The 13,465-nt window shown below is 39.5% G+C and overlaps 2 long non-coding RNA genes across 2 annotated transcripts; both read left to right on the forward strand.

The window, feature by feature from the left end:
* The first annotated feature begins 842 nt into the window (after positions 1 to 842).
* Positions 843 to 2,233, forward strand: LOC131254082 (uncharacterized). Its single transcript, XR_009175484.1, has 2 exons — positions 843 to 1,677; positions 1,824 to 2,233. It is a non-coding gene; the product is annotated as an uncharacterized LOC131254082 (long non-coding RNA).
* Positions 2,234 to 3,410: 1,177 nt separating this feature from the next.
* LOC131254083 (uncharacterized) lies at positions 3,411 to 4,001 on the forward strand. The gene is made up of 2 exons (XR_009175485.1): positions 3,411 to 3,714; positions 3,825 to 4,001. It is a non-coding gene; the product is annotated as an uncharacterized LOC131254083 (long non-coding RNA).
* Positions 4,002 to 13,465: the final 9,464 nt, after the last annotated feature.

Genomic DNA, 13,465 nt, shown 5'->3' on the forward strand with positions numbered 1-13,465 from the left:
CCGTAGAAGATGGAGATGTGTTTTGGGTCTATGTCAACTGTAACTTACGAATGCTGTTGATGAGAAAGGGAACTTTATTTTTCTCTTGAGAGTGATTTTCAAGATGTTTGCCTAGTCTTGTTTGATGCCTTTCTCATCTTTTTAACCATCATCTTACAATCCCACCTAACATTTAAATTGCACGAGCTGAGATCTGGTTGATCATTGTGGCTAAACTATCATAGCATGCACTAAAGTGCATTTGGATTCAGATGAGAACTCGGGAATCAAATTGATTACTAGGATTTTTTTTCTTTATTTAACATAGTTAAAGTTAACAAGGAATGAAAGTGTGGCATTTCCAATCTATAAACATACTTCTATTGAGTGACTGATGACTTGTATGCCATTGATGGTCTGTAGGAAACACTAGATCCTAGTCCATTGACTTTGACATACAATTTTTGTAAAGTGCCATTGAGTTGAATGTTTTTAATATATGTTTTTATCATATTTGTTGTCAATGAAAGAGTTAGCACTCACACAAGCTACTAGCTTTACCCCTAGATAACTAAAACCATAGCAGGGGGTCTTTTTGTTCCATCATCAGGACAAAAGCTGTTGGAATTGCTCCTAGTTGGAAGAATAGAAATACTCTAGCTACCAGAAAGGCTACATGCCAACTTATCTTTGCTTTCTGGTTTTGTAACTGATCAAAATGCTTGTTGATACTTTTTGGATTGCAGTACGTCTATGGTTTCTGGACAATATATATTGATTGGGTGACTGGGTGTTGTTGTTCTGATTATATATTTCTTATCCAGAGCTTAAAACACAACCCAAATGGGAGGTGCAGTTGTGGTTTGTGGGGATGGAGAATACATTATATATACAGCTTTGGCCTGGAGAAATAGATCCTTTGGTTCAGCATTGGAATTTGTTTGGTCATCAGATGAAGAATATGCAGTTAGGGAAAGTATATCAAGGATTAAGATTTTTGAGAACACATATAACAATGGTGAAGGTTGTTGCTGTTCTTAATAGCAAGGAGGGAGTTAGTGGCACTGTGTACTTCACTTAGGAAGGACATGGCCCAACTACAGTGATCGGAAGCCTCTATGGTCTTAAACCTGGGCCCCATGGCTTCCATGTCCATGCTCTTGGTGACACAACAAATGGCTGTTTGTCCATACTCTTTTACATTTAGTCTCTATATTATTATTTTTTTCTTTTTGTTGATTGTCCTATTGATGATCAATTACAAGTAATATATAGCCAATGGTCCTGTGTGCAATGGGAAGAAGTTTGATGTTATTTTTTAATGGAGAAGAGCAGTAATATTGGTCTTCATTTTTTTAATTGGTAAAAGTTACATGCATTTTGAGGTTTTAGGAGTTTAAACTGACACCCTTTTGTTTTCTTTTGTATTGATTTTTGGGGATGGATTTGCCATTACAGCTGGAGGTAACCAAAATTTACATATTCTTCTTTTTTGGTTATACACAGGTTTGGGTATATGCTTTAGGTTATATATATATATATATATATATATATATATATATATATATATATATATATATATATATATAATTCTTTAAGTGGAACTTTTGATAGGGTGATACTAAAGGACCTGCCAAGGCTGGCGACGGATTTGGCAAAAAGGATGTGGTTGCAGTGCAGCCTGGCCCTAGTAACCAAGTGGAATTTAATAGACCCTTATGATTTATTATTATTATTATTATTTTATAATGTTCACATCACATGGTTATAGTAGATTTGAGTGTTATTTGCATGAGCTTATCATAATGTCTTCTGATTGTTTCGGTGGTAATTGAATTTGATAGATTGCTCATCAGGGTTCTTTTACTCAAGGAATGAGCTATATGCATTCTCAGGTAAAGATTTCTTCTCAATATCAGTTGCATACTGAAAATATAAATCTTGAAATTTGATATTGTATATACTGTTCAGTGGCATTTTTTTATGGATGCAAAAATTTTTTCTTCAAAGGGCATAAAGACTTCATTTTGTAGGAAGCTAAATCCTTGGAGAAAGATTCTATTTGTCACATTTGGGCATGGGAAATGTGATGTTGTTGAATCCATAAAATTTGTTTGGATACTGGGAAAGAATTGAAAGGAATTCTATGGTGCAGGTACCTATTTATAAAAAAAATTCAAAGAAGTGACAGTTGGGAAGGAATCCATTTGCTTGGAATTTCCAATTGAACTTGTGGCTAGGAAAAAAAAAACAATGCAAAATGCTGGAATTTCTAACTGGAAATCGTTTCTAGGCTTTCCCAATCCCAATCACAGGAATTTCTAAGCTTTCCTAAGAAATCACTTCTTTAACTTTTTTGGATTTCTTGATTTTTTGGACCGATTTGGAGGTTTTGATGTTCTTCTTCTTCTTCTTCTTCCTTTTTTTTTCTAGGGTTAATGGTCGTGATACTCTGTGGTGGTGGGGCTGCTTTTGTATTCGTGAACTGCTGTCTAGTTTTCTTGCATTTGGCTATGTTGGGGCACATGTGCACCATGCATATGGGGGATGTGTGCATGTGCGCTCCACCTACTTCGTCTTTTTTTTTTTTTTGCATTGATTCAGGTAAGGGTGCCATCACTTGTGTGCTTTTTGAATAAGGTTGATGCTGTTGATGATCCAGATCTATTGAAACTTGTAGAGATGGAACTCCGTGGTATATGCTATGACCATTGTCATTCATTAATTTATTTATTAATGTTTTGGTTGTGAGGCATCCTATTATGCATGTTTGAGAGAAACTGCTTTGTTTGTTAAACAGCAATAGCTACTTATAATATATGATTTTGTTGATGGTTGTTGTCACATATTTAAAGATCTGTTGTATTGTATTTATATGTGGTGTCCTCAGGTCTTACATGAACTAATTGATGACTTCAATTGGACATGCCAAATTTGGATGATTAATATATGATTAATATACTATCCTATCAACCATTTCTCAAAGCACTTGCATCCATCAGCAGCTATCTATCATCCTTAGCTTTTGAGCCCTTCCAGTGGGGTTGCAATTGGTTTTGTTTCACAATAAACCAAACTTTACAACTAAGCTAACAATGAGCTTCTTTCAAAGGATCAAAATTGATAACACTCTTACCTAAAAAGTATTGAAGGTCTTTAAAGTCCTTTATCTTAAAATTTTGAGAGAGATTTTTCAAAAATTTCACATATCCTACAACACCACTTGTGATGATCAAATTATCTATGTCAACAACACAAAGTCTCACTTCTATATTTCTTCACAAAAGTACATGTATTAGTAAAAGGAAAAATAAAATCACTTGAAGAAAGTATTCTCTAACCTTTGTAACCAAGCTTTAGATGCTTGTTTTAGATTATGGAGTGCCTTTTTTGATTTGCATGCACGCCTCAGCTTCATATGATCAATATATATGATGAAACCCTACTCTCTCACAGCAATGTGAGAATAACAACACTCCAGATATGCATATCTTTTATCTTTCTTGTATGTAGTTACATGTCGAATTTCTTCATTCTTTGATTCATTACACTTAATTCAGGTATGGTTTGCACCAATTCAAGAGACTGTACATTAGGCATTCAATACATAAGACTGGAGTGAGACTAATTAGGCATTTAAATGTGTTACAGGATGTTGTTTAAATTGCTTGTCTTAATAGGTGCACAAGTTGGGATGGATTGGACTTCTATCTTGAGAAAACGCCATGATTTCAAGTAGTTATTATTGTAATGGAAAGTTAAAAAATTAAAAGAGAGACAGATAATGAATTCATGGAAAGAAATGTTCTTTATCATTAAGGCTGCTTTCACCGAGTTTGATGCAGAAATCGTCGCCAACTTCACAGAAAGACAAATAGCATCAGTGGCCACAGATTGCAACCTGGATTTAAACAAGGTTCGAGGTGCCGTCAACAATGCTAACAGAATCCTCCAGGTCAGATTGTTGATTGGACTTGATTTTATTTAAATGATCTTGATAATCCATTTTATTTAAATGAGCAGACCTGGATGTGCGTCGGAGCTATCCGGATGTTAAGTAGGGGTCCCTGGAAGGTGGGAACCACTGTTATGACCATGATGAAGCTGTCAATTTCCTATGGATAGCATTGGAGTAGCCAGGCCATTTGGACAGGCCGTGTTTATCTCTGTATTTGCTCGAAATTGATGGAGCAGACTCGGATGTGCGTCGGAGCTATCCGGATGTTGAGTGGGGCTCTCTGGAAGATGGGAACCACTATTATGACCATGATGAAGTTGTCCATTTCCTATGGATAGCATTGGAGTGGCTTGGCCATTGGGACAGGCCGTGTTTATGTATTAGCTCAACCCGGATGTGCGTCGGAGCTCTCCAGATGTTGAGCGGGGGTCCTTGGAAGGTAGGAATCGCTGTTATGACCATGATGAAGCTGTCCATTTCCTATGGACAACATTGGAGCGGCCTGACCATTTGGTGTCACGCCCCAAACTCGGAAACCAGGCTCACAAAATTCCCGATCGCCGAATCCGCCGCCGACAGCCTCCGTAGAACCCCATTCTCGGCTCCCAGCGCCCATTCGCCAGGTTCCGATCCTGGGATGCTACAAGGAGGATTTTCAACATCAGTTCAATTAGTAATAAGCATAACCAAAGGCATAACCCACAAACAACAACCAAAAACTCCATCACATTTTCACTATAATCAAAAACTTTACAAGTACAATGAGCATAAGGGAAATACAATGATGATAGACCAAAAGCTCCAAAAAAAATCAGCTACGCGCCCAAGCCTCAGCGCTGCTGCGAACCAACGTCACCTGCACGCAACAGTCCTGCATAAGCTTATAGAAAGCTTAGAGGGTGGTGAAAGTGTATGCTTAAGGTGGTAATGCAGCTATGCAGTATCAGAGTAATGCAGAACATGCTGATGAAGGCTAAGAATACCATAGCCGTACCAAGGCCATGCGATGCAAAGCATGAATGATGTCGGCCATACCAAGGCTATGCAATGCGAAGTGCAACTCAAGCATACAAATCCTCATCTAAGTCCACATATCAATATAGCTCAAAATCTGGAATATCACCGAGGTCTAGTACACTCCAAGCCAGATTGCCGCCCCATCGCGCGCAATAAGGTGAGTGGAAAAGACCTCACTATCTGCCTGCCAAAATCGGGCTCGGCTCGTCAATAGCGGACCCATTCCTCGAGCTGGTCAGACTCAGCCTAGCATTGCCCCCTACTCTCGGGCGGGTAAGGCCGCACCCCCTTCCAACCGACCACGACACAGTGGAAAGCGCAACCGTCTGGTAATCGGCACTCAGCGCTCATGCATCCACTCGGTCTAGACGTTGGAGCAACCTCCTGGTACCATAAGGGTTTAGGGACTTTCACCCAGGGATATCTATCGCACCCCATGTAGAACAGTATTTCCGGTATCCAATCCTGCCAACCACGACACATCTGTGGAGGCTACGGCCCCGATGTCGCTAGGGCGTACAGTAACCATATCACTCAATGCGAATGCATGAATCACACTATCCAGTCATGCAGCAATCCTGCGCGTATCGTGCGCTCATGTAGGGCAACACCCCTGTACGGGGCCCCTAGACAATCTGCCCGAAGGCATATGCTATGATTAGTCATTTCTCATATCAAGCATACGTATGATGCATATGATCGTGAATCATGGAACTAAGCATGTTATATAGGATGGATGATAATCATAACAAAGATGGGCCTAGACGGCCTACACATCAGACGTATGAGCCTAACAATGGGCCCTAGGGAAAGTCATAATGCGGACATTTAACCACACTATACTTGCAATGTGGACGTCAAACCACCATTGCTCCCAAGGCATAGCCCTGACGTAAACATAATTACATAAATCATGTTGGGATCGTACATTGCAATGGACCTTAGGTACATCCCATTGGGCCTTAAATACGTCAAATGGGCCATATCATATGGGCCTTATATTCATCAAGTGGGCCACATCATTGGGCCGCACCAATGGGCCCTATGTGCATTGCAATGGGCCATAACCCGTGGGCCTTAGAATGCATTAAATGGGCCTAATCTCATGGGCCTTATGAGTATCAAATGGGCCACCCCAATTGGGCCCCATATGTACATCAAGTGGGCCTCAACCCATTGGCCCCATTACGTCTTAATGGGCCTCGACCCATGGGCCCCTAATGCATTAAATGGGCCTTATATATATATATATATATATATATATATATATATATATATATATATATATATATATATATATATATATCAAATGGGCCGAATTAAATGGGCCTCAACCATGGCCCACAAGTGAACTGAAATGGGCCTCCCACCATCAATAAATTATATATAATATAATATATATACATATATATATGTAACATATAATATTATATATAATATAATATTGTATATACACATATAACATATAATATTATATATAATATAATATTATATATATAAATATATATACACACACCAACACACACACGCCCACACACACACGCACACGTGCACCCACCCACACAGTGGGCTCCACGTATAACAGTGGGCTCCACGTCCACCGTCCAGGCGGACGGTGGTAATGAAACACATACATCTATGTGGGCTCCATGTGGGGCCCACCATAATGTTTATAATCCATCCAGACCGTTGATAAGGTCACATGGGCCCAAATGAAGGGTGAAAACAAATTTCACCTTGATCCCAAAATTCTGTGGGCCCAGAAAGGGTTCCAACGGTAGAGTCCAATTCACACTGTTTCCTTTGATGTGGGCCACCCGAGTCTTGGATCAGTCTGATTTTTGGGGTGGGCCCACGTCAGGGGTTGGCCCACCCTATGAACGGATTAGATGGCAAATGAACATCAAGGTGGGGCCCACGGCTACAACCGTGGTGGCTGTAAGTCCGCCAGCCCGTCCGCTGGACGCTGACGCGCAGGCAGCGCTGCTGCCTTCTGACACAGCAGCAGTAGCTGCTGTGTTATATTTATATTTATTTATTTTTATTTCTGTTTTCTTGAGGATTCTACTGGTGGGGTCCATATCCAAGCAATCCACTCCATCCAATGGCCTTCCATGGCCCTAGACAAGCAAAACAAGCCCAATATTGGACCTGTTTCGGCGCATAAAAGCAATAGGGAAGGTTTTAATGGTGAAGACCACCATTTGCTACGGTATGGCCCGCCCGAAGGTCTGATTGGTCCCATATTTCGGCTCAACGCCTAAAAGGTGGTTGGGAAGGGAATGGATGGTATGGATTGAAAACATGCATCAAGGTGGGGCCTACATGAGTGGACCACCCCAAGGCTTGGGAAAAAGCTGATATTTGTGTTTTCTTTCCAACAACGTCCAGCGTCCCTGGACGCTGGACTTTCCATATAGCTAGGAGGTGGGCCCTGCTTAGGTGGGCCACCAAGGGATGGATGGCAGGGTACTACACATATAAAGTGGGCCCCACTTTTAAATGGTTTGGATAAAATTCCTACCTCATGGTGGGGTCCATTCAAGTGGGCCACATAACCTCATAATCATCACAAAAAAAATAAACTAAAAAATAAAATAAAATAAAAGAGAGAGGGATAGAGAGAGATAGAGGGTGAGATCCGCGTGATGGAGGGACCCCGGCACTATGGGCCCTCCCTTGCACTAAATCATACATCAAGTGGGTCCCATTACATGTGGGTCTATGAAATCAAAATCCAACGGTGGAGATCCCTTCTCCACTAAAGTAAACGGTCTAGATGACCTTAAGCATGCAAGGAAATAAACATCATGATGGGGTCCATGGAGAATGGCCCCATCATGGAATGATCATGATGATCCAAGTGGGCCATCGGCCACATCTTAGGGTCCAAAGTGAGATCCAAACCATTGATCGGTTGGCCTCACTTGGCCCATCTTAAAAGCATCAAAAACTATCCTATCAAAACACCCACCACTTGATCTTCTTGCTCCCTTGGCTTCCTTAGCTCCCTGTGCTTCTCTTTGATGGAGGAAGATGAAAACTGGATGGTTGAGATGAGAGATCTAGGGATGGAAAGGTGGGCCACACATGCATTTTCTCACCATGGGAGGGCTTGGAGAGGTCTTACGTATGGGATTTTTTTTTTCTTAAGGGAGAGTTTGAAAAGAGAGAGAGACTTGTAAGGGAGAGAGAGAGAAGGAATGATGGGTGATGGAGTGATGGATGGGAGAGAGGGATGGGGGTGTAAGAACTTTTTGACTTTTTTGGCTAATGGTGTAAGAAAAGCATGGGTTATGTAAGAGCTTTTTGACTTTGGGGGTTGCTAGGGAAATGGTGAAAGTTGATGTGTACTTGACATGATGGGATTGATGGGATTGATTGATTGATGTGACACCTTGTATAGATTCCCTCGAAATTTGCACGCGCGGCTTTTCCTCGCACCGAACGCTGGCCCACAACTCCCAACCAGGGTATCGCCTCGGCGCACAAGTCGCGGCATCGGAACCGCGGCGACGACGCGGTCGCTAAGGTACAAGCCCTGGGTTGAGTCGACTCGGGTTGACGGCACGAGAATCCAGGTCGTGCGCAAATACCGGTTAAGGGTCGAAGGTTGCCGGAATTCGACCGGGAAGACCGCGGAAGCCTATGGAAAGGTACGGTCTAGGATACGGGGCTTACATTTGGACAGGCCGTGTTTATATCTGTATTTGTTTGAAATTGATGGAGCATACCCAGATGTGCATTGGAGCTATTCGGATGTTGAGGGGGAGTCCCTGAAAGGTGGCAACCGTTGTTATGACCATGATGAAGCTGTCCATTTCCTATGGACAACATTAGAGTGGCCTGGGCATTTGGACAGGCCGTGTTTATCTCTATATTTGCTCGAAATTGATAGAGCAGACCCGGATGTGTGTCGGAGCTATCCGGATGTTGAGTGGGGGTCCCTGGAAGGTGGGAACCACTATTATGACCATGATGAAGTTGTCCATTTCCTATGGATAGCATTGGAGTAGCTTGGCCATTGGGACAGGCCGTGTTTATGTATTAGCTCAACCCGGATGTGCGTCGGAGCTATCCAGATGTTGAGCGGGGGTCCCTGGAAGGTGGGAATCGCTGTTATGACCATGATGAAGCTGTCCATTTTCTATGGACAACATTGGAGCGGCCTGGCCATTTGGATAGGCCGTGTTTATATCTGTATTTTCTTGAAATTGATGGAGCATACCCGGATGTGCATCGGAGCTATCCGGATGTTAAGTGGGGGTCCCTGAAAGGTGGGAACCGTTGTTATGACTATGATGAAGCTGTCCATTTCCTATGGACAGCATTGGAGTGGCCTGGCCATTGGGATAGGCCATGTTTATATCTGTATTTGCAGGGACCACACCCTTAACCTATAACCTAAACCTAAACCTATTTTCAAATCCCAAAACCTATAACTACAACCTAAACCTTAACCTAAACCTAAACCTATAACCTATAACCTAAACCTATAACCTAAACTCTAACCTACAACCTAACCTAAACCTATACTTATAACCTAAACCTATTCTCAAATCCCAAAACCTATAACCTAAACCTAAACCTTAACCTAAACCTATAACCTATAACCTGAAGCTATAACCTAAACTCAATTACCTAAACCTTAACCTATAACCTAACCTAAACCTATAATTATAACCTAAACATACTCTCAAATCCCAAAACCTATAACTATAACCTAAACCTTAACCAAAAACCTATAACCTATAACCGAAACCTATAACCTAAACTCAATTCCCTAAACCTTAACCTACACCTTAACCTAAACTTATACTTATAACCTAAACCTATTCTCAAATCCCAAAACCTATAACCTATACCCTAAACCTAAACCTAAAACCCAAACGTAAACCCGATTTCCTAAACCTAAACCTCAAAGTATTCTCAAATTCCTAAACCTAAACCTATATCTAATCCTAATCTCAACTCCCTAACCTAAACCTAAACATAAACTTGAAAACCCAAACCTAAATTCGATCCCGAACCCGAACCCGATTTCCTAAACCTAAACTTATAACCTTAACCTAAACCTATTCTCAAATCCCAAAACCTATAACCTAAACCTAAACCTAAACCTTAACCTAAACCTAAACCTTAACCTATAACCTAAACTTATAACCTAATCTCAATTCCCTAAACCGTAACCTATAACCTAACCTAAACCTAAACCTATAACCTACACTTATAACCTAAACCTTAACCTATAACCTAACACTTATAACTTAAAACATAAACCTAAACCTAAACCTACACTTATAACCTATAACCTAAACCTATAGCCTAAATCTAAACCTAAAACCCAAACGTAAACCCGATCTCGAACCTGAACCTGATTTCCTGAACCTAAACCTAAACCTACACCTAATCCTAATCTCAACTCCCTATCCTAAACCTAAACCTAAACTTGAAAACCCAAACCTAAACCCGATCCCGAACCCGAACCTGATTTCCTAAACCTAAACTTATAACCTTAACCCAAACCTATTCTCAAATCCCAAAACCTATAACCTCAACCTAAACCTATAACCTTAACCTAAACCTAAAACTTAACCTATAACCTAAACCTTAACCTGTAACCTTAACTTATAACCTAAACCTATAACCTAAACTCAATTTCCTAAACCTTAACCTATAATCGAACCTAAACCTAAACCTATAACCTGAACCCGATTTCCTAAACCTAAACCTTAATGTATTCTCAAATCCCTAAACCTAAACCTATACCTAATCCGAATATCAACTCCCTAACATAAACCTAAACCTAAACTTGAAAACTCAAACCTAAACCCAATCCTGAACCCGAACCTGATTTCCTAAACCTAAACTTATATAACCTTAACCTAAACCTAAAACTTAACCTATAACCTAAACCTTAACCTATAACCTTAACGTATAACGTAAAACTATAACCTAAACTCAATTTCCTAAACCTTAACCTATAACCCAAACCCGATTTCTAAAACCTAAACCTTAACATATTCTCAAATCTCTATTCTAAAATCTCTAAACCTAAACCTACACCTAATCTTAATCTTAACTCCCTAACCTAAACCTAAACCTAAACTTGAAAATCCAAACCTAAACCCGATCCCGAACCTGATTCCGATTTCCTAAACCTAAACTTATATAACCTTAACCTAAACCTATTCTCAAATCTCAAAACCCATAACTTATACCTATACCTAAACCTATATAACTTTAACTTAAACTTAAAACTTAACCTATAACCTAAACCTTAACCTATAACCTAAACCTATAACCTAAACTCAATTTCTTAAACCTTAACCTATAACATAACCTAAACCTAAACTTATAACCCGAACCCGATTTCCTAAACCTAAACCTTAACGTATTCTCAAATCCCTAAACCTAAACCTACACCTAATCCTAATCTCAACTCCCTAACCTAAACCTAAACCTAAACTTGAAAACCGAAACCTAAACCCGATCTCGAATCTAAACCCAATTTCCTAAACCTAAACTTATAGGTTATAAGTTAGGTTTAGGTTATAGGTTATAGGTTTTAGGTTTTGGTTAAGGTTTAGGTTTAGGGTATTTTTGTTTATGATGTTAAGCTTATATGTATTTATGCGTGAATGAATGTGATGTAGATAAGATTGTTTGTGTTTGGATGAATGTAATTTATGTTTGGATGGATTTACTAGTTTGGGTTTAGATGGATGTGAATGGATGTGAATGAAAATTTTCGTCGCTAAAGGTGGGATTTCTTGTAGTGGTGATGCAGCTGCACCAAGTTGCTAGTGAGTTCGGACTCGGTTCTGGCCTGTGTGAATTCGTCAACAAGCTGGCCCATGTCCTGGTGTATTCTGAGCTGGTCTAAGAGTCTAGTTGGAGAAGAAGGAAGAAAAGAGAAAGAAGAGAAAGCAGGAAAGAAAGAAAAGTAAGAGGAAGTAGATGGGAGAGCATGATGTCGACTCAAGTCGACTGCCATATCTACCGAGTTGACTCGGTCGAGCTGCATGAGGAGTTGGGCCAGCTTAGATGCATCAAGTCGAACTACCAAGTCAACTGTTGTAAGCCAGCTTTCTCTCCTAAAGTTAATCATTTGCTTTATTATTATAAATAGTGTTACTATAGCCATTTTAATTATTAATTTTGTTTAGCCATTAATAGGTCATGCATGCTAATATTAATTATTATAAGCAAATTACGACCATTAGATGTTAGATATTAACATTTACCTATCATTCATAGACATTATCACTTATAATAGATCACACCATTCATTACCATTATGAAGATTATTTTTGTTACATTAGCTAATATAAATTATAACACTAATGTTAACCATTATTTTTCTAATTATTAAATTAACATTGTTACCATTTCCATCATTATTAGGATTGTTAAACATTAGGATGCATAGCCATTAGTAAAATATCTATCCTAATGATAGTTATTATATACAAGAAATTAAAATGATATCATTATTAAATACTAATGTATTGTCTTATCACAAATAGTAGACCATAATATTAATTTTCATCATAATGATTATTAACTAATATTAACCATAACACTAATGTTAGTAAATATTTTATACTTATTAAATTAACACTAAAATCAATTGCACACCAACTAGGGTTCAAACCCTAAAAATCTAAGCCTATAACTAAACCTTAGGATGAAGACCCTAATTCTACACTAAAACCCTAAAAGATAACCGTAGGCTATGATCTTAAACCCTAGGTAGTGTGTAGAACTTGGAGCTAATTGTACATCCTGATTTATGGTAGGATTTGATTTTATGGGAACGCGCATTCCCTAACGATGCTGATAGGTGATGCAAACTGTAAGGTAATGATTCTTCCCCTTGAGCTTTCCATGTTCCCATTAGCTTAAGTTATAGTTTGTATTTTAATTTATAATTGATATCTCCCTTTTATAATCACATGTGTTAGCTGGTGGAAATTAAATTGCTATATTACATGCTTAATGTTCATCCTGTATATATGTCCATGCTTGTGGATTATTTGTGGATTGCTTATAGAATTTAAACTGGTACATTAGTGGGAAACTCCCACTCATAAATGTACACCCATACTTGGGATATAACTCGATTGGCGGTGATTGTAATGGACCTTCGATCTAGTGGTTATTGAGTGGTGGTCTAGATGGATCATTGATGTGGGCCTACCATCCAAGGTTGTTGTGTCTAAGTGATTTTCAAGGATGATTTTTTATCGCATAGTTTTAATGCTCACCCTATGTGGCTTAGTGTTGGATATTCGCCCTACGTGGCTTAGTTTTACTAATCGCCCCATGTAGCTTTATTTCAGTATTTTTTCTATATGGGTTCGATGTTTTATACTATGCAACCATGCGATGGTAAGCCCCATATATGGTAATATGATTGACCACTAGTCGGCGGGGTTCCATTAAACATCCTAAGATGGTAGTCTCATGAGCCGGGGATGGTGGTATGGGACTTATGCCCAAGCTGTC

This window comes from Magnolia sinica, chromosome 8 (genome assembly GCF_029962835.1).
Source record: "Magnolia sinica isolate HGM2019 chromosome 8, MsV1, whole genome shotgun sequence".
Taxonomy (NCBI): Eukaryota; Viridiplantae; Streptophyta; class Magnoliopsida; order Magnoliales; family Magnoliaceae; genus Magnolia; species Magnolia sinica.